The sequence below is a fragment of the Chiloscyllium punctatum genome, chromosome 34, assembly GCF_047496795.1.
Source record: "Chiloscyllium punctatum isolate Juve2018m chromosome 34, sChiPun1.3, whole genome shotgun sequence".
NCBI classification, from domain to species: domain Eukaryota; kingdom Metazoa; phylum Chordata; class Chondrichthyes; order Orectolobiformes; family Hemiscylliidae; genus Chiloscyllium; species Chiloscyllium punctatum.
The window spans coordinates 3,290,771-3,312,632 of record NC_092772.1 but is presented as its reverse complement, the minus strand read 5'-3'; the positions used below and the strand labels follow the sequence as shown (position 1 = coordinate 3,312,632).

Here is a 21,862-nt window from a genome sequence, read left to right as displayed (position 1 = left end):
ATGTCTTTACATCTATATTCTGACTCCCTTAAAGCAATGCAATCCAAACTTTAACTTACCACTTGCATATATTCCTCCAAATACCCTTCACATTCATTGCATTTATGAACTCATTGTGTGAGTTCTTATAGAAAGCCTTCTGATAATCTAAAATGTGCCAATTGTACTGGTTCCCCATTATCTATGCTGTAAGAATCAACTTCAAACAATTCCAAAGATTGTCAAGTATAATTTCCCTTTCAGAAATACATACTGATTCTTTCCAATGTTGCTGTTAATTTCTAAATAACGAATATCACATCCTATATAATAGACTCCAACAGTTTCCCCACAATGTCAAGTTAATTGGTCTGTAGTTCTCCACACTATCTCTTCTTCCCTTTGTAGATGCTGGGATCACTACCGTACATCCATAGTGCTTGGTTCCAGACTATGCAGAATGCACTGAGTAATAGAACACAGTCATCGACAGTGCAATTAATACTTCAATTAGTGGTTTATTTCTGAAGATTTTGATATGAAGTACATCTAGTTTGTCAAGGTTAGCAATGCTCAATCCAGCTGCATGTTCAAGTAGAGCCTTGTTACTGATATAAATTGACTTTATGTCTTTCGATCCACAAGTCCTATACAATGACGTTGTATTTCTGGGTGATTTTCTGGATCTTCCTCCATGAAGACAGATAGAAAGTAACTGGTTATTTGCTTGGCCATTTCCCTGTTATCCATAATAAGCTTGTCTCTCCTGATTGCAGATTTCCACATTTGACTTTGCTTTTCGCTTTCCTTTGAAATATATATCATAGATTTATGCAGTCTTTGTGTTCGTGTTTGTCTGCATGCATGTTCGCTTTTTGATTTCTTTACCCGTTTCATGGCCCTCCTTTTCTGGATCTTAATTTTCTGAGAATTCTCAGGATTCCACAATGTCTGGAATTCTTCTGAAGTTACTTCCTGTGATTCGTGTAATCTTTAATTTATTATGCTAATCATTGTTAACTCCCTTTCTCACTCTTGGGTGTTTTACCTGAAATAAATAGACATATTTTTCAGACTTTGTAGTATTTCTATCAATCACCTGGTCCTGAACATATATATTCAGGAACACTGCAGGAGGACAGGAAAGAAATAGCGGGGGCCCTGGTTGGTACTTTTGCATCATCGGTCATCAATGGGTGAGGTCCTGCAGGACTGGAGGGTAGTGAATGCTGTGCTGTTATTCAAGAAGGGCTATAAATAAAAACCGGGGAACTATAGACCAGTAAACCTAAAATATGTAGCAGGTAAGTTACTTGACAATATTCTGAGGTGCATTTGGAAAGACAGGGCCTTGTGAATGGAGGATTATGGCTCACAAGTTTGTTAGACTGCATTGATGAAGTGACCAGTAACATTGGCAAGGACATGGCTGTATATATAGATTTCACTAAGGCCTTCAATAAGGTTCCACATGGTACGCTGCTCTGGAAGGTTAGATCATATGGAATTGAGGGGGAGCTGGCAAATTAGGGCCAAAATTAGCTTGATGATAGGAAGAAGAGGGTAATCGTGGAAGGATGCTTGTCAGACTAGAGGCCTGTGACGAGTGGAATGCCTCAGGGTCGGTGCTGGGACCATATATTCATATATTACACATATCTATGATTTAGATGAGAATGTACAGGTATAATTTGTAAGTTTCAAGGTGACACTAAAATACGTGGTGTCGTGGACAGTGAGGAAGGTTATCAGAAATCTCAGAAATTGCAGCAGTACCTTGATCAGGTGGAGAATTGGGCAGAGAAATGGCAATTTGAGTTTAATTCAGATAAGTGTAAGTTCTTGCATTTTAGAAAGCTGGAGTTTCATGGCGAATGGCAGGGCTTTAAGGTGTGCAGTGGAACAGAGTGACCTTGGGAATTCAGGTGCACGATTTTCTGTAAGTGGAGTCCCAGGTAGACAAGGCACTGAAAAAGGCTTTTGACTCACTGCCCTTCATCAGTTAGAGCACTGAGTATCGAAATTAGGGAGTTATGTTGCAGTTATACAAGATGTTGGCGAGTCCATACTTGTAGCGTCATGTTCAATTTTGTTCACTTTGCTCGTGAAAGGATGTTATTAAACTGGAAAAAGTGCAGAAGAAATTTATAAAGAATGTTGCCAAGACTCAATGGTCTGAGTTATAGTGAGAGCTTGAATAAGCTAGGAGTTTTTATTTTAGAATGTATGAGGCTGAGGGGGATCTGATAGTAGTGTATAAGGTCACGGGAGGCATGGATAGAGTCTTTTTTTTCCCCAGGGTTGGACAGTCACGGACTAGAGGGCATCAATTTAAGGTCAGAGGGGAAAGAGTAAAAGGGAACTTGAGGGGCAATTTCTTTTCCACACAGGGTGGTATGCATATGGGATAAGCTGACAGCAGAAGTAGTTGAGGCGGGTACATTCACAAAATTTAAAATACATTTGGACAAATACAGAGGTAGGAAAGGATTAGAAGGATACAGGGAAATGGCAGGGAAATGGGGTTAGTGTGAATGGACATTTTGTTCGGAATGGATCAGTTTGGGCCGAATGGCCTGTCGCCGTGCTGTTAGACTATATGGGTCTAACAATCATTGTTCTCCTACTGAATGTTATATTGTACTTTCCCAATTCACTGGAGTGAACTTGACCCTCTAACCTCTGGGCTTCCATGGTGTTTGACCAGAATGTTCACACATTCCACATTGAATACAGACACAGTGTAAAACACAACATATTAATGTCACTATTCCTCCAAAGCTGCCTCAGAGGAAGGTTAGTAATTAGTCTTTCCGACCACACAATAGATAATAAACAATAGGTGCTGGAGTAGGCCATTCTGCCCTTCGAGCCTGCACCACCATTCAATATGATCATGGCTGATCATCCTTAATCAGTATCACACAACACCAAATCCAAAATAATCTGCTCTCTAGTTTGGTTCACAACATACTCTCCAACCTACCTGATGTACACTTAAGGAATTTATTTTTCACAACATTAGCAGTCACTTAGTTAACTCAGTTTCGATGCAACTTGACACCACCCATTATTACTGCAGAACCCACGAGTATTTGTTACTCGTTCACAGGATGAGGGCTTAGCTCGATAACCAGCATTTACTGGCCATACCAGAGCGCAGTTAAGAGTCAACAGCGTTGCCTTGGATCTGGAGTGACATGCAGGCCAGACCAGATAAGAACTGCCGTTTCCTTCCCTAAAGGATACTAGTGAACCAGATGAGTTTTTCCAACAATCAGGAATGGATTCCTGATCATCATAAACCCTTGATCCCAGATACATATTGAATTCAAATTCCACAATCTGCCATGGCAGGATTTGAAACCATGTCCCCAGAACATTACCTGGGTCTCTGGGTTAAGAGCCCAGCGATAATATCAGTATGTCATAGCTTCCCTTTGAGTATAGTTGCATATATAATTTCCAGAGCATATGATACAAAATATTTGCGTGACAGTTTTGGTTCAGATATATAACACAACAACTTTGTTTCTCCTTGCTATTTGTAAGACCCACCCAAACCCATTCTGTGGAATCTGAGGGACAGGGCCTGTGTCGTTATTAGTGATAGACTTGGATAAGACATTCAGGGAGGTTCACCTCGATGCTGAGATGATCTGAAGACAGGTCCAGCAATATAGGACAAGCATCAATATCCATTCCGCTCTGTCAGGATAAGTGTCACCGTATATTCTCACTGCTCCCTCACACTCACTGTATGTCTCTTAAAGCACCTACCCTCGACCAAGATTCACACTCCAAAAAGGCTCAAGTACGACCACACTCACTGTTGAATTCAGCACCTTCCCTCCCACACATTTTCTGCCGCTGATGCAATAGCCCCGCACAGTAATAGCACTACAGGGATACAACACTATGGGCAGACTCCCTCCGGCTACCTCACCATGTCACACCTCACCTAGTCCAGCACTAACAGCAGGTCCATCCACTCCCACCCTCACTCATTCCCTCCCTTTCTCCCATTCCAGGAGAAACAGCCTGGAATGGGACAGAAAGGGCCACGCCGGGTAGGGGAGTGTCAGATATCCGTTCCCTCATACCCCTACCCTGATATGTGGGAGGATCCTGGAGAGAGCTGGAGAGGACCAGTAGGGCTTGTGTGGAGATTCGGAAACATCCACGTCCCACCAACCGAATAAGGAGCAGTGTTTAGTAAAGAGCAATTCTCAATTCAAACCTACTGTCAGTTCCAACCTCATCTCTCTCACTCGTAGAAGAACAGATACCCCATTGCAGAGAGATGCAGGCATTGAAATACACAGACTATTGGTAAATACCCCAATATACTAACATGCACAATGCATACAAGGAGATAAGCATGCACACACGGAGAAGCACACAAAGACATAAACAGTCACACACAAATGGACACAATCACAGATAGAAACACACTGGCTGATATAAAGACAGACAGACATATTCACACAAATACAAAAGTAACAAGTACATGGACAAACACACACTTAAGTACACATTAAGACACAGACATGAGTGCCATTAAGACACAAATAAATTAGTTTCTGATTTATAAGGAGATCAAGGATTCTGGGAGAAGGTAAGAGAATGATGTTGAGGAACATTATAGAAATGACTTTAAGGTATATCAGACTCGATAGGCCAAATGGTCTAATTCTGCTCCTTTTTTAATGCTCGTGTGGTGTTATGCTATCTGGTATTCTCTTCCTGAGACAGCAGCAGCAGCATATTTGATTGGAAAGAGTCAGTGGTAATGTGGGAAAAGATTGGAGGGGAGAATGGTAAATGTCTATTCCTAGTTATTGTACCACTATATCTGAAAAGGGGCAGTGATTTGATATGAGGTTGACACAGTTTTAAAAAAATGTATCCCACAATGAAAGAAGGATGTCCCTTTCCCTTTACTGTTGTGCTATCTGTGGTGCCCTCATCCTCAGGGAGCAGTGAAGATTCGGTAAATTCAGGTATTTTAGTTTGAGCTTGACTGATCTTTGCTGGACAGGAGAGTCAAAGTTTATTGGGAACAGACAGGAGACGGATGGTCAGACACACTCGGATCAGCCATGACCATTCTGAATGGTGCCGCTAAACGGCCAACTGCTGCACCTTTCCAATGTGTTGTTCCCTCAATCCACGCTCCCGGCTGCTACAGAGATATACTGCTGTCCCTACCCTATGTGTTGTTCCCTCAATCTACCACTCGATGCAGTTACAGACATATACTGCTGTCCCTACCCCATGTGTTGTTCCCTCAATCCACCACTGAGTGCGATTACAGACTATCCCATTCAGCCTGACTGGATCGTTACAATTAGACGGGAGGAGACCATTCTGCCCCTCCAAAGAATTACACTGGAATATAGGGTGAAGTAATTCAGCTCGTTGAGTACATTACACAGCCCAGGACGAGGCCATTCAACCCGCCTGAACTGCTGCACAGGAACAGGGATGCTGTCACTAACAGGAAGTAGAGAGTAGTGATATATGATCTTTTTAAACAAAACTGTAACTAGTTTTGACTCAGCGATCACTGTAGGGTCATCACTGATAAATAATATTTGTAAAATATCTCGATGAAGGGACGGAATGGATCAAAGCTGAACTACCTTGTACACCAAAATGATCATTCAATAGATCTTCAAATGGAGGGAGTGAATCTTCATTATGATGTAGACAGGGAAGGTTAGTGAGCGTACCCTCAGCAGAAATAATATAATGTGAGTTGTCTATTGCAGTCGGGAACAATTTAAATGGAGAGAGATTGGAGAACTCTGTGATGCAGATGTTTTTCATATTCTTGGTACATGAATCATATGAAGTCTGTCTGCAGATGCAGCAAGTGATTTAGAAAGTAAGTGGAATGATAATGTTTGTGGCAACGGGTATTGGATTTAATTAGGAATATTTCACTGTATCTGTACAGGGCATTGCTGAGACCACATCAGATACATTGGGTGCAGTTCTGATCCTCTAAACTAAAAAAACGGATACAATTCCTTTCAAAGATGTTTAAAGATGCTTCCCTTTACTCATTCCTGAAATGAAGGCCTTTTGTTATCGGGGATTATCTGTTTAGATCTTAGATGAGAAATCTTACTGAACCACGATTTTCAGAGAAGTCTTTCAGCTGGATACATATTTTCTCTTGTTAAGAAGACGAAAGCTAGATAATAATCTTTTGAATGAGATGCATTGGTATTAACACAAATATTATGAAGATATCAACCCATTTTTAAAAATTACGCAGATGCATATAAGCATCTCATCAAATCATAAAACGGGCACATTATTTTCTTTTGCTAATTAAAGGCACTGTGCACAACAACAGCAATGATGCTGCATACGGCATACAGTCTATTATCATCCATTCCAGAGAATGTACATGGAGAGTGCACATGATCCAGTTTGGTGTTCAGTTGATATTCTTGAATTTTTCCGCACAGAGACGGAGAAAAATATTACTTGCTTCAGAAGCCGCACCCAATTGGTCTCTCTCTCTCTCTCTCTTACTTTGTTCTGCCTGAAAACAAGGTGTAAGAGCACAAAAATCCTGAGTCATCTTTACCACTCACGGAGGATTCCTGATGAGGATTCATAGGAATCTCTGTACAGCTCAAAACAAAGGGAATTCAGCCAAATCCAACTGTTCTGGGAAGAAATCCGCTTTCCCAGACATTTGTGTGAGCAGAATAAGTTCGAAGTCAGAAACATGTTTGGGACACTCTATCATTTTACCATTTGTTCACAGTTCAACTTTCTGTGTCTCTGATTTTTCCAGAAAATTACCCAGTCCGATACCTATATCATTGGACACAGCACTCAACTGGTTACATTTAAAATTTGCTTTCACCAATAGAGGAGTGGGAAAAGACATGAGTGACCCTCCAACATTGGTCAGAACACGAACAAGAGATTCACAAAGGGTTGTTAAGGTGTGAATTCCCTTCCACAGAAGATTGTGATGCCTGGATATTTCCATTTGTTCAGAATTATCTATGTAAGACATTTGAAAGACAAATGAATGTCGGGAAATGGTACACTGACAGAAAAGTGGTGCTGAGACCTTCATCAGATCATAGTGCATGGTAGAGCCGTGACAAAGTGTCTGATGACCCACTCTTGCTCCACAGTCCCGGGTTACGATGGTGCATTCAGCCTCTCACAGCTCCTGCAAGGTGCAGATGGGGGCCACTTGCTCCAAATACCTGGTCCACAGTAACACAGGATCTCAAATAATCCCTCACAACTGTCACGCACAGATTGGAAAATGTTATTTGGAAATCCAGGTTGGTTTTGAAAGACGCCTCTGGTCTGTTTACAGAGTGCTCCCTCACTGCAACTTGTGCTTCATTTATTGGTCTTGGTCTAGACCAGGATTCGTTATGAATAAAGCTCCAAACCTCACTCACAAAAATGCTTTGCTAGCTCTGATTACAACATACAATAACAGTACATCCAGGAAAATTACAGCCGTTTACTTTGAAATTACAGAAAATGAAAGCATAAGGAACAGGAATAGGTAATTCGGACGATCAAGTCATTGTATACGATCATGGCTGATCTACTGTTAGCATTAACTCCTTAATGCCCAGTTCTTCACACTCCTCAGCTCTCTGACAGGTCAACGATTCATGTACCACCTCTTTAAATACTTTCAGCAATGTAGCTCCCCTAACTCTCTAGTCCAGATAATTCCTGACATTGATTACCCTCTGTGAGAGGAAAACACTCTACACATACACCGTTACCTATTGATTTGAACAAGAGGTGAACACAGGGGCTCAGGAAAGAGTGAATGGCCTTGATATCAAGGCAGTAGTTGACTGAGGATGTCATCGGGACCACCTACTTATTTGATCTTAATGAGAATCAGGTCTAACCTCCTCACTGGTTGGGGTTTTCAGAGCACAAAGGAAGATGTTTGTGGTCGGTGGCCGACAATGCTCTCAGTCCCGGGACATCTCTTCAGGAGATCCTCAGATTAACTTCCTCAGCACAAACATCTTCAGCTCCTTCGTCAACGTCTATGTGCCCCCATTCCCGACGCCCCCCATCTGTCCCAAGATCAGAAGCGGAGTGATCACTGAAGATCACACAATATTCAGAACATTTTGTCCCCACTCAGCTCCTGAACCGGTCTGTGTCCATATTCAGCAAGACCCAAACAACATTCACATTTGGGCTGTTAAAGTGTCAGTAACTTTCATGTAACAGAACGGCCAGGCACTGCAAATTTCCACAATTAAAAGAGAAGCTCATTCAGCACCTCAAGCTGGTTACATCCCGATATGTGGAAACTATTCAGCCCATCGAAATGACTGATTAAGAAGAGGGACAGCCCATTCAATCCTCCTGCCTGTTCCACAGGAAGAGGAGGCGTCTGGTCAGCACATTGAACTGTTAAACAGGAACAGGCAGAGTCCAGTAAGACCCCTAAACCTGTTCTATGGAACCAGGAGGAGACCATTCACCCCTCGAGACACTTACACAGGAATAGGAGGGTGTCTTTGATGCTCCAACCTGGAAAACGAATGGAGCAGAGACTGCACTCATAGACTGCTCACAATGTTCCTCGTGGCTCCATTGCCTGTGGAACAAATGATTCTTTAACGTGTTTTGTCGGCAGTGAGGAAGGAAGCCAAATGTTTTGTGCCAAGCCTCAAGGAGGCATCTTCCATCTCCAAGAAGACAGACCCATGTTCTCTGTGGGGCTCAGAAGCTGGTGGGAATGGTTATCTGTTTTAGAATGAAGGTATTGTGGCTCCTGTCGCGATGGTGGATAACGTGAAGTATGATCACACACCAAATGCACTGTGTAAATGTTGGAAGAGTTTAGTTAAAGACTGATTCTCTCTCTCTCAATCGAAATGGGGAGTGGCGTGGAGTGAGAGGAACGTTCTCAGAGTCTGTTAAGTCTTCCACAGTGTGGACCCACCAGTGCTTCAGGGTGGAGGAAATGCTGAAGGCCATCCTGCACTTGGCACAGCTGAAAGGCCTCTCCCCCAAGTGTGGGAAGGCCTTCAGCAATTCCTCCCTGCTGAAGCACTGGTGGGTCCACACTGGGAAGAGGCCCTTCAGCTACCCGAGTGCTGGAAGGCCTTCAATAATTGCTCCAACCTGCTGACCAACTGATGGGTCCAATCATGTAAACCAAGTTAAAAAAACATGGACTTTATCACCGTATTAGTTCTGTTTATTGAACACAAAATACGGGGACAAAATGATTTTCTGTCCGTAGTAAACTATGGGAAGTACGAAGAAATAAGATACACTCGTGATATTGAGCTACATAAATTGAAATGTGCATTAGAAAACCACGGAAGTGGTGTGCAATCTTTCTCAATCATTATTTGGCCCACAGCTGAGATGCTGATTTCCCCTCTGTCATTGATCCACCTCATTGAGATTCTCTGGCGCATTATCTCAGTATTGAGGGGGTTCTCAGTTCCTGCTGCTGTTCACCCAGTCTGTTTAAATTAAATTACATTCTCAGTGTAGAAAAATAAAAAATCACTTGGCCTTTTGGACTCTGTTTAACTGTCAGCAATTCAGCTCTGTGATATTATTGGCGATAAATGCTCTAGGACCACAGCCAGTATCCGCACAGTGCTCAAACGGTATGACCATAGATAAAGGCCTTGCAGTGCGTGAGAATTTCTAAATAAAACTTCCATTTTCTGTCCGTTCCTTTCTATCTCCCCTCATGCTGTCTTCTGATCTATCCAACTCACCCTCGTTTAACATCCCTGTTTCCAAATTGTGCTGTTGTACAGCTTGATGTTTTGGCCATTTTGGAGAAATGGATAGAGCAGGGACAGGACTGATCGTTGTAGGGTCCGGGGTTTAGATGCTACATTGAAAAAAAGGAAAGTACTAACAGTGGGGCGGGGGTGGGGGTTGGGGTGGGGGAGGTTAGCGTGGCATTGAAAATCAAAGACAGCATTACGTTGGTATAAAGGATGCTTGATAAGGACTCGTCTAATGAGGTAGTATGGTAAGAGGTTAGAAACAAAAACGGAGAGGTCACTCTGCTGAAAGTTCTCTATTGCCGTCTGAAATGTTCCAGAGATGTAGAGGAAAGGATTAAAAAGATGATACTGAATAGGAGCGAAAATAACAGAGCATTTGTTATGGAAGAATTTAACTTTCCAAATATTGATTCGAAATGGTACAGCAGAAATACTTTATGGGTCAGTTTTTGTCCAATGTGTGCAGAATGGTTTCCTGACACAGTATGTAGATAGGCCAACAAGGGCCGAGGCCAAATTGGCTTTGGTACTGAGTAATGAACCAGACCAGGTGTTAGATTTGGATGTTGGTGAACACTTTGCTGATAGTGACTACAATTCAGTTATGTTTACCTTAGTGATGGAAAGGGACAGGTGTATACTGCAGGACAAGAGTTATAGCTGGGGGAAAGGTAATTATGATGCGATTAGGAAAGGTTTTAGGATGCATAGGTTGGGGAAGGAAACTGCAGAGGATAGGTACAATTTAAGTGTGGAGCTTTTTCAAACAACAGCTACTGTGTGTCCTTCATAATTTTATACCTGCCAGGAAAGGAGGAAATGGTTGAGTGAGGCTGCTGTGGTTTACTGAAGCAGTTGAATCTCTTGTCAAGAGGAAGAAGGAGGCTTATGTAAACATGAAACATGAAGGCTCAGTTCGGATGCTTGAGAGTTACAAGTTAGCCTGGAAGGACTTTTTAAAAAAGCTAAGAATAGCCAGGATAGAGCATGACAAGTCTTTCGCAAGTAGGATCGCGGAAAACCCTCAAGCTTTCTATCAGCATGTCACGAATAAAAGAATCACCGAATGAAGATTAATGGCAATCAAACACAGTAGTGTTAAGTTGTGTGTGGAGTCTGAGGAGATAGGACAGGCTGTAAATTAATATTTGAATCAGGATTCACAATGGAAAAAGAAAATGCTGTCAAGGCCAATACTGAGAAACAGGCTATTAGTCTAGACGGGATTGAAGTTCGTAACGTCGAGATGTTAGACGTTCTGGAGAGTGTGAAAATAGATATGTCCCCTGGGCCAGATGGGATTTATCCTAGGATTCTCTGAGAAGCTAGGGAGGAGTTTACGCAACCAACTGTTCGGATTTTTACATCACCATTGTCTACAGGAATAATGCCAGAAGATTGGAGGACAGCAAATGTTGTCCCTCTGTTCAAGAAATGGAGAAGAGACAACCCTGGTAATTATATACCTGTCTTACTTTGGTTGTGGGGAAAGTGTTGGAAAGGATTATAAGAGATAGGATTTACTATCATCTAGAAAGGAAACATTTGATTCGGAATAGTCAACAAGGTTTTGTGAAGGGTATGTCATGCCTCACAAATCATACCGAGTTCATTGAGAAGGTGACCAAACAGGTGGATAAGAGTAAAGTGAGGTATGTGGATTTCAGTGAAGCGTTTGATAAGGTCCCCCATGGTCGGCTATTGAAGAAAATATGGAGAGTGTGGTGTTTGAAAAGCAGAATAGATGAGGTAGCATCCAAGATGCATGCAAGTTGATGTTTCTCTTGTAAGCCCTTCATCAGGAATCAGTTTTATGGTCTGCAGCATCTGCAGTCTTCATTTTCTCTTCGCTCCTCGGATGCTGCCTGACCTGCTGTGCGTTTCCAGCGCCACACTCTCGACCCTGATCTCAAACATCTGCAGTCCTTACTTTCTCCCAGAAAATATGGAGACGTGGAATTGTGGGTGATTTAGCGTTTGGATCACAAATCGGCTAGCTGAAAGCAGACAGAAGGTGGTAGTTGATGGGGAATGTTCATCCTGGAGTTTAGTTGCTAGTGGTATAGTGCAAGGATCTGCTTTGGAGTGACTGTTGTTTGTCCTTTTGAAAATGACCTTAATGAGGGTATAGAAGGATGAGTTAGTAAATTTACGGTTGTCAGTAAGGTTGGTGGATCTGTCAGCAGTGCTGAAGGATGTTGTGGGTACTGAGCAGTAATGTTCTGTGTGCATGGACCTACAATGGGCTAAATAGCTTCCTTCTGTGATGTAACGATTCTGAGGTACTCTGGCACGCAATAAAAGCTTTAGGTACCTGGAGAGTCAATCTGGTCCAGTAAAGGAGACACACTGCACAATCATCCATCATCTCTTCCTGTTCTCTGATATACAGCGGCATCAAAATATCAGTCCAAACAGAATAGATTGATTCAAATTCAAGCAGTCAGGAGAACGTTCACCGGAGGGGATTGCCGTCAGAGGATTCAATGAATAATAAGATTTCAGAATAACACAAAAAAAACAATATCACAGCAGCATAATAATTGGCAGCAGAGTAAAACTTAGTTCCAAATATGTTCAAGTTCAGCATTGTGTTCAGCTTTGGTCACCTTGCTGTAGGAAGGATGGTATTAAACTGGAACTTTACAAGGATGTTGCCAGGACTCAAGGGTCTGAGTCATAGGGAGAGGTTGGATAAGCTGGGACATTCCTCTTTAGAGCGCTGGAGACTGAGGGGAGTGAAGTTCTTCGAATGTCTAGTCATGGCCCACATCAGTCCCAGTCTCCCAGCCTGCCTCGATCCCCTACAATTTTCCTACCAGTGGAATGGGTACATAATGGGTGCCATATCCCTCGAACACCTGGACAACAAGGACACCCACGTCAGATTCCTGCTCATTGACTCTAGGTTCATCTTCAACACCATTATTCCCTTCAGACTGATCACAAATCTCCCTGATCTTAGTCTTGGCTCTGCCCTCTGAAATTGGATCCTCAGCTTTCTGACCCACAGTACACAATCAGTGAAAATAGGTAAGTGTGTCTCTTCCATGATAACATTCAACACTGAAATCCCAAAGGATGTGTCCTCAGCCCCCTACTATACGCCCTGTACACCCACGACTGTGTTGCCAAATTTTGAACGAATGCCATCTACATGTTCACTGATGACACCATCATAGTAGGACAGGTATGTAATGATAACAAGTCAAAATACAGAACCGAAATAGTGGACTTAGTGATATGCTGCACTGAGACCATCCTCTCTTTTAACATCGGCAGAACTAACCAACTGATCAATGACTTCAGAAAGAAATGAGGAGAACATGCCCCCATCTGCATCAATGGAACTGAAGTTGAAAGAGTGGAAAGCATTAAGTTGCTCGGAGTGACGATAACCGACCTCCCATGTAGATGTGACAGCCGAGATGGCACAACAACGCCTCTTCTTTCTCTGGCAGCTCAGGACATTTGACATGTCCACAAGGACCCTCAACAATGTCTACAAATGCACCACTGACAGCAAACTATCTGGGTGCATAATGACCTGGTGTGGCCACAGCCGTGCCCAGGACAGTAAGAGAAATGACAGAAGTTTGTGTACACAGCCCATGCCATCACGGAAACCAACGTCCCATCCATTGTCTCCATTTACACAGCTCACTGCCGTGGAAAGGCTGACAACATTATCAAAGACCCATCGCACCCTGGATCTCCTGCAATCTCTTCCATCATGCAGACAATACAGAATCTTGAACACACAAACCAGCGGCTCATGAACAGCATCGTCCCAGCCCACGATTAAAATGAGGAATGGACTCTCTAACTTCAAATAATGCTGATCTTGCTCACATTGATGTTGCCTATTGCATGCCCTTTCTGGTGTAGCCTGTATGTCTCAGTCTAAGTTTTTCCTTTACCCTATGATCTATATGGCCTTGCTTATTGTAGGAGCGAGATTCCCCAGCGAGGGACAAAGACTCTGGAGGCAGACAGGACACAGGCACGGAATGGACTTTAATTCAAGCAAAACCTGGTTAATGCTGGGAGAATACCAAAGGATCTTCCTCGAATCTGACTTTGACATGAGAAAACAATCGTTTCCTTAATCTCTAGCTCAGATCAGACGGCAAATCAATGACACACTTCGAGTTTACAGTAAAAAGACAGTATTTTTATACGTTCTGTGTTGCAATGATCATAAACAACTTTGTCAGTGTACCATCCACTCCCCTTCTGCAGAATCAATCTTGTAAAACAACTGATCATTGATGGACACTCCCATGGACAGCCCGAGTTTCTTATTTGTTTCGGATGTTTAACGATTGTTGGTATCTCTAGGCCTTGGGATCTTTCTATAATGCATTCCAAAGTTCGGGGCTCTGCTCTTTTCAGTCATATCCCTCATTGTTTATCTTGAAGGATTGCATGAGTTCTATTCTCCATTGGGCAGGCTATCTCTTATCAAATTCCGTGATCACATTTTACAGTAAAAAGCTGATTCTGATACAAAATACGTAATATTATTATTTCCACGGTTAACCTTTTTCTTCGTGAATTCGACAAGACAAGCCAGGTATCTCTTTAAGGTTTTATTATTATGTTGAAATCTGTGTCCATGATTATTTACCAGATATTTAACTAGAACTTATTACTATTGTAAACAGTTTCAAAGGCACAGCTAGCTTCTGAAAGATAACTTGAGATGCTGTTTTTGTGGATGAAAATAATCCTTACTGAGATCAGAATAAGTTACTTTTTGTAGTGATTCTTTAAAGTTTTTGTGCTACAATTTCATTTTTTCATCTGTGTTTTGTTACAAATCATCTTTTTTTTTAAAAAGAACCTTCTTTACCACTATATTGGCATGTTTCAGAATCTTGCGAATCAGATTATCCTTTCTTTTGCTTTGGAATAATTCCCTTTTCAAAGGCCCTTTTTTCACTGATGCTGAAGCAATCTATTTTAATTTCTGTCTATTTTGTGGCTCTTCAGAAACAGACAGCTGAAGTAGACTTTTAAATTTCGGCCACTTCATGTCTCTAAAAAAAGGCAGCTCCAACCCTCACTATGATCTGCCAGAACTGTGTATAAACAAAGAGTTTCACTCTACTTAGATACATGCGACAATGAATCCTATCAAATCAAATAAAACCAAATCGTACGATCGAGAGAGAGAAATTGTCACAAGGTCAATACACCCCGATGAAACCTCTGCAGCCTGCCATATCTGGCCAAAAATCGTGATAGTCGATTAAACAACTAACTGTTAGAGAGGGCTTCACAATTATCCCCATTCTATCAATGGATCAGCTCTGCACATCAGTGTAAAAAACAAGGAAATAGTATCTGTACCATCCTCAGCCAGGGGTGTTGAGTCGATAATTCAATTCACCGTCATCATGATGCCCACAGGATCACAGATCAGTCTTCAACCAATTCAATTCGCTGCACGTGCCATGAAGAAAAAGCTGAACACAGTAGAGAGGCAAATGCAATGAGTCCTGACCCCATTCCTGCAATAGGACTGAAGACTTGTGCTGTACAACAAGCCGTGCCCCTGGGGAAGCGGTTTCCTTCCAGCTACAACTCTGACATCTCCCTGGCAATGTGGAAAATTACTCAGTGTCGGGGAATAATTACAATCTGGACAATTACAACCCTCTCAGCCTCATCATGATAGTCAAATTGGGAGTTCGTTTTGATAGAGCTGTCAAGCAGCACAGACATAAACTTGCTCAGTGTGGTTTCCGATCGGTCCCCATGTGGAGATGGTGCTGTTTTGGAAAAGTCACTGGATGAATAATCCAGACCAGGCTAATGCTCTGGCAGCTGGTGGAAGTTAAAAACGATTAATAAAATATCGAGATCTCAAATCTGGTGTCAGTAACAATGGCCTTGAAGTCAATGTCGATTGTAAACACCAATTTCCTTCCCCAATGTACTTTCAGGAAGTGAATCTCCCGTGCTCTCCTGGTCTGGCCTAAAAGTGACTCCAAACACACAGACATGTGATGCACTCTTCAATGGTCTCTGAAAAGGCCAAGCAAGACACTCTATCGTATCAAACTGCTCTGAAGTCTAAAAGGATAAAACCTGACAGAACACCCAGCCCCCAACCTCGGTATGGAAAAGGGAACGGGAAACACAGTCCTGTTGAGCCAGCAGAGACGTCCTTCCTAACATCTGTGAACTTGTGACAACATTTACAGAGCTTTCCCACAAACCGCACAGAAACATCGGGAATGTAATAGGCCATACAGCACACTGAGCCTGCCCCATTCTAGTTAATGTCTGAACATCTCCTCAATCCACATTCCCCACACACTTTACACACCCCTTAATGTGATTAACCTTGTGAAGCTATAAAATAGGAACTGTGGTCGTCCCCTTGGTCTGTCGAGTTTGCTATCCAATTCAATATAATGATTGCTGACCCTTTATTTCTACACCATACTCCTGCCCTCTCCCCCATCCTTTGGTGTCTAGACATCCTTATTAGTCTTTAGTGCCTTGTCTTCCACAGCCTTATGTGAGAGAGAATTCCCAGGTTCACCAGTCTCTGAGTGCAGACATTTATTCGTATCTAAATGCAATGTGACCCATCTGTATTTAATACTGTGGCCTCTTGTTTTAGACTTCCCAGCCAGGGGAATTATCATCACTGCTTCCAATCTAACTCACCCTGTCAGTGTTTTATATATCTCACTGAGATCTCCACTCATCTTCCTAAACCCCATGCGATACAGGCTCAGTTGCCCCAAACTCTGCTCCACAAAAAGTCTGTCATCCCAGAGATCAGTCTGGTCATCCTTCGCTGCACTCCCTCAATGTCAGGTTTGTTCTTTATTAGGTACGGAGACCAAAACTGCACACAATACTGCACAATGTTCGAGTTGAGGTCTCACCAAGGGCCTGTACAGCTGCACTGAGACACCCTTACCCCTGGACTCCAGTCCTTCTGAAATGATGGTCAACAACAATTTATCTTCCTGACTGCTTTCTGCTCCTGCAATATTGCTTTCAGTGACTGGTGTACAGGGAGATCCCAGATCCTTTTCAATGTTACAGCTCCCCACTTGGTGGGTCTGTGTAAACTGGTCAGTGTGCCAATGTATTCCCTGTATTGGCTTCTTTCTGCAGAACTCACTGCCCTGCATGGAACACAGATGTCTGTCTAAACAATAACAGAAGAAATGTGCAGTTCCCTTCGTAGATCGACATTTCTCAACCACTTCCTTTTCCAATGGTTGGCTGGAACTTTAGTGTTTCACAACCAAGTAGACAACATCATATCTATCCACACTGCTCTTCATCTGCCACATGTTTACTCATTCACTCCGTTTGTTTCATTCTCCTTTAAGTTTTTTTCACATTCTCCTCACTTTCAAAATCCTAGTTCCGTCAGCAGACTTGGAAACTTTGCATTTGAATCCCTCAACGAGATGTTTGAGATGTATTGTGAATATCTGGCGCCCCAGCATCAATCATTGTGATGACTCATGAGCCTTCCAAACTGAAACCCATCCATTTATTCCTCCTCATTGTTTCCTGTCAACACTCCCATTTTAACACCATGTTCATATATTACCCCCTTTCCCATGTGCTTTTACTTTGCTTACTAGGGTTGGGACTCTATTAAAATCCTTGCTGAAAATCCTAGTTCAGTGCCTCTATTGTATTTTCTTTAATTAATCTACCAGTGAGTTTCTCAAATGTTTCCCATTTCATCAATCTGTGTTGTTTTTTTTTCTATGCCCATTATTTTCAGTTCCAATAATTTCTCCAAATTAGTTTATTTACTAGTTTCATTCCACATCATTTTCTCATCAGACTCAGGTTTTTTCCTATTGCTGGGAAGGCTTTGTTTATGCATTTTTCTGTGAAGGCAGAAGTGAAGTAGCTGTGTCATGTTTCTCTGTTCTCCATTCTCCATTCCCTGGTTTCACTCTGTAAAGAATCTGAAACTTTGACTAAAAAGAACAGCTGTTGTCTATTCACCCTGTCCATGCCCCTTGTAATCTTAAATCTGAATTACATTCCAACTCAACTTCCTCTGCTTCAAAATAAATAACTCGAGCTTACCCAGCCTCTCTCCACAGCTCGTATGGTCCATCCCAGGAAGCATTCTGGTGAATCTCTTCTGCACCTCATCCAGTACAATCACATCCTTCCTGTAACGCGGCTCCTAGAACTGCACACAATATTTCATTTGGCCTTACCGAAGTGCTATATAAAACTCGGATAATCTTTGGGTCAATGAATAAAGGCTTTATCTACAGTCATGCTGAACTCATCAATTATCATATCCAGTCACATTCAGGGATGTGTGGAGAAGCACGCTCTGAGCTTCCTAGTGTGATGCCGTTCTTTGAGTCCTCCCCTGTCTGTTTCCTTCTTCCAAAGTGCATCACCTCATATTTATCAGAGTTACATTCCATTTGCCATTGATCTGACCATCTGACCATTCTATCTGTATCTTCCTGTAATATAAGACCTCCCTCCTCACTGCCAACCACACAGCCAATCTTTGTGTCAAACACAAACTTACTTATCACACTCCCCCTACCCACTTCACATTCACATCACTTATGAATACCACAAATAATACGGAACACAGCACTGATCTCTACCGGGTACACCGGGGAAATTGGGCTCCAGTCACACAAACAGCCTTCTCCCATGAAGTTGAGTTTGGATACAACTTGCCAAGTCACTAATAGACCCTACATGTTCCCTGGTTGTTCTGTTCCACTTGATATACGTGAAGAATATCTGGGGATTCTCCTTAATCTTGCCCTGCTAACAGGCTTCCATGCCCCTGTGTTAGTCAGTCCCCTCCGAGGGAAGAATTTCCTCCTTATTACGGTCTTAAATGGCATATCCCTTATCCTGTCATTATTTGCCTTAAATATAGAGTAGACAGCTAGAGAAACATCCTGTTTATTTCCACCTCATCACATGAATCATAGATTTTTGAAATTTCACTGCGATCACCTCTCATGCTTTGAAACTGGAGAGGTCGCAGGACAAATCTCCCCATCAGAAAATCTTGTCATCTCAGGAATTAATCTGGAGAATGTCCATTGCACGTCCTCTGTGATCAGTGTCATCTTTCTTCGATTAGGTCACCGACACTGCACTCAATACCTCAGGTACACTCTCACCAACACTCTATGCAACTGATTCATGATGCCTTTACCTCTCTATTCCAATCCCTTTAAACAAACTCCAACCTAACTTTAACTTTCCAATTACATGTATTGCTCCAAATACCATTCACACTAACTGCATTTACAAACTCACTCTGTGAGTTATCGAGGCATAGATATGTACAGCATGGAAACAGACCTTTCAGTCCAACCCGTCCATGTCGAGCAGATATCCAACCCAATCTATTCCCACCTGCCCGCATCCGACCCATATCCCTCCAAACCCTTCCTATTCATATAACCATTCAAATGTCTTTTAAATGCTGCAATTGTACCAGCCTCCACCACATCCTCTGGCAGCTCATTCCATACACATACCACCGTATGTGTGAAAAAGTTGCCCCTTAGGTCTCTTTCACGTTTTCATTTTTTTAAGTGTGGAAACAAGTCCACAGCGACCCACCAAAGCACAAACCACTCCGATCCATCCCCCTAACCTAACAGTACAGGCAATTTAGCATAGCCAATTCACCTAGCCTGCACAAGTTTGGATTGTGGGAGGAAACCCACGCAGACATAGGGAGAATGTGCAAAGTCCACACAGCCTGAGGCGGGAATTGAACCTGAGTCTCATGGCATTGGGAGGGAGCATTGCTAACCACTGTGCCACCCAACATCCTTCACTTCTCAGCCTAAACCTATGCCCTTTAGTTCTGGACTCCCCGACGCCAGGGAAAAGACTTTCTCTATTTATCCTCTCCATGCCCTTCACAATTTTGTACATCTCTAGAAGGTCACCCCTCAGCCTCCAACGCTCAAGGGAAAACAGCCCCAGCCTGTACAGCCTCTCCTTATACCTCAAATTCTCCAACTCTGTCAACATCCTTGTAAATCTTTCCTGAACCCTTTCAATTTTCACAACATATTTCCGATAGGAAGGAGACCAGAATTCCACACAATATTCCAACAGTGGCCTAACCAGTGTCCCGTACAACCGCAACATGACCTCCCAACTCCAAAACTCAATACTCTGACCAATAAAGGAAAGCAAACCAAACACCACCTTAACTATCCTACCTCCCGGCGACTCCACTTTCAAGGACCAATGAACGTGTACTCCAAGGTCTCTTTGTTCAGCAACACACCCATTGCCAATAAATGTCGAAGTCCTGCTAAACTTTGCTTTCCCAAAATGCAGCACCTCGCATTTATTTCAAATAAACTCCACCTGCCACTTCTCAGCCCATTGGCCCATCTGATCAAGATCCTGTTGTACTCTGAGGTAAACCTCTTCGCTGTCCACTACACCTCCAATTTTGTTGTCATCTGCAAACTTACTAACAATACCTCTTACGCTCGCATCCAAATCATTTACGTAAATGATAAAAAATTGAGGAACCAGCACTGATCCTTGTGGTACTCCACTGGTCACAGGCCTCCAGTCTAAAAAATAACCCTCCACCTCCACCCTCTGTCTTCAACCTTTGAGCCAGTTCTGTATGCAAGTGGCTAGTTGTCCCTGTGTTCCGTGAGATGTAAACTTGCTAACCAGTCTTCCATGGAGAATCTTGTCGAACGCGTTACTGAAGTCCATATAGAACACATCTACTGTTCTGCCCTCTTCGTAACTTCTTCAAAAAACTCAATCAAGATCGTGAGATATGATTTCCCACGGTTAAAGCTATATTTACTATCCCTAATCAGTCCTTGTCTTTCCAACTCCATGTACATCCTGTCCTTCAGGATTCCCTTCGACAACTTGCTCACCACCGACGTCAGGCTCACTGGCCGATAGTTCCATGGTTTGTCCGTACCACCCTTCTTAAACAGTGGCACCACGTTTGCCAAACTCCAGTTTTCTGGCACCTCTCCTGTGACTATCAACGGTACAAATGTCTCAGCAAGAAGCCCAGCAATCACTCCTCTGGCTTCCCACAGAGTTCTATGGTACACCTGTTCGGGTCCTGGGGATTTATCCACTTTTACACGTTTCAAGACATCCAGCACTTCCTACTCTGTAATATGGACATTTTTCAACGTGTAACCATCTATTTCCTGACATTCTATATCTTCCATATCAGTTTCCACAGTAAATACTGATGCAAAATACTCGTTTAGTATCTCCCCCATTTCCTGCATCTCCACACAAGGGCTGCCTTGCTGATCTTTGAGGGGTTCTATTCTCTCCCTCGTTATGATTTTGTCCTTAATGTATTTGTAAAAACCCTTTGCAGTCTCCATAATTCTACTTGCTAAAGCTATCTCATGTCCCCTTTTTGCCCTCCTGATTTCCCTCTTAAGTATACTTCTACTGCCTTTATACTCTTCGAAGGATTCACTCGATCTATCCTGTCTATACCTGACATATGCTTCCTTCTTTTTATGAATCAAACCGTTTAGTTAGTCAGCAATCCCTATACTACCAGCCTTTCTTTTCATCCCAACAGGAATATACTTGCTTTGGATTCTTGTTATCTCATTTCTGAAGGCTTCCCATTTTCCAGCCGTCCATTTACCTGTGAACATCTGCCCCCAATCAGGTTTTGAAAGTTCTTGCCAAATACTGTCAAAATTGGCCTTTCTCGAATTTATAACTTCAACTTTAAGATCTGGTCTATCCATTTCCATAATTATTTAAGATCTAATGGTATTATGGTAGCTGGCCCCAAAGTGCACCTCCACTGACACCTCAGTCACCTACCCTGCCTTATTTCCCCAGAGTAGGTCAAGTTTTGCACCTTCTCTAGTAGGTTAATCCACATACTGAATCAGAACATTTTCTTGTACACACTGAATAACTTCCTCTCCATCTAGACTCTTAACGCTACGGCAGTCCCAGTCTATGTTTGGAAAGTTAAAATCTCCTACCATAATCACCCTACTTTCTTACAGATAGTTGAGATCTTCTCACAAGTTTGTTTCTCAATTTCCCTCTGACTATTA

General features: G+C 42.5%; 1 long non-coding RNA gene across 7 annotated transcripts in view; it reads right to left on the bottom strand.

Annotated features, from left to right (window-relative positions):
- Nucleotides 1-209: 209 nt before the first annotated feature.
- Nucleotides 210-21,862, bottom strand: part of LOC140458757 (uncharacterized) — a 90,197-nt gene continuing 68,544 nt past the window's right edge. For 5 of the 7 annotated variants that reach the window (XR_011953645.1, XR_011953639.1, XR_011953642.1 and 2 more), the window contains 2 exons: nucleotides 17,853-17,961; nucleotides 13,612-15,599 (listed from right to left, as the gene is read on the bottom strand). This is a non-coding gene — a long non-coding RNA (uncharacterized lncRNA). Of the gene's footprint in view, nucleotides 1,028-13,611; nucleotides 15,600-17,852; nucleotides 17,962-21,862 lie in introns of those variants that run through there. The other 2 variants (XR_011953641.1, XR_011953640.1) reach the window with 2 other exon arrangements.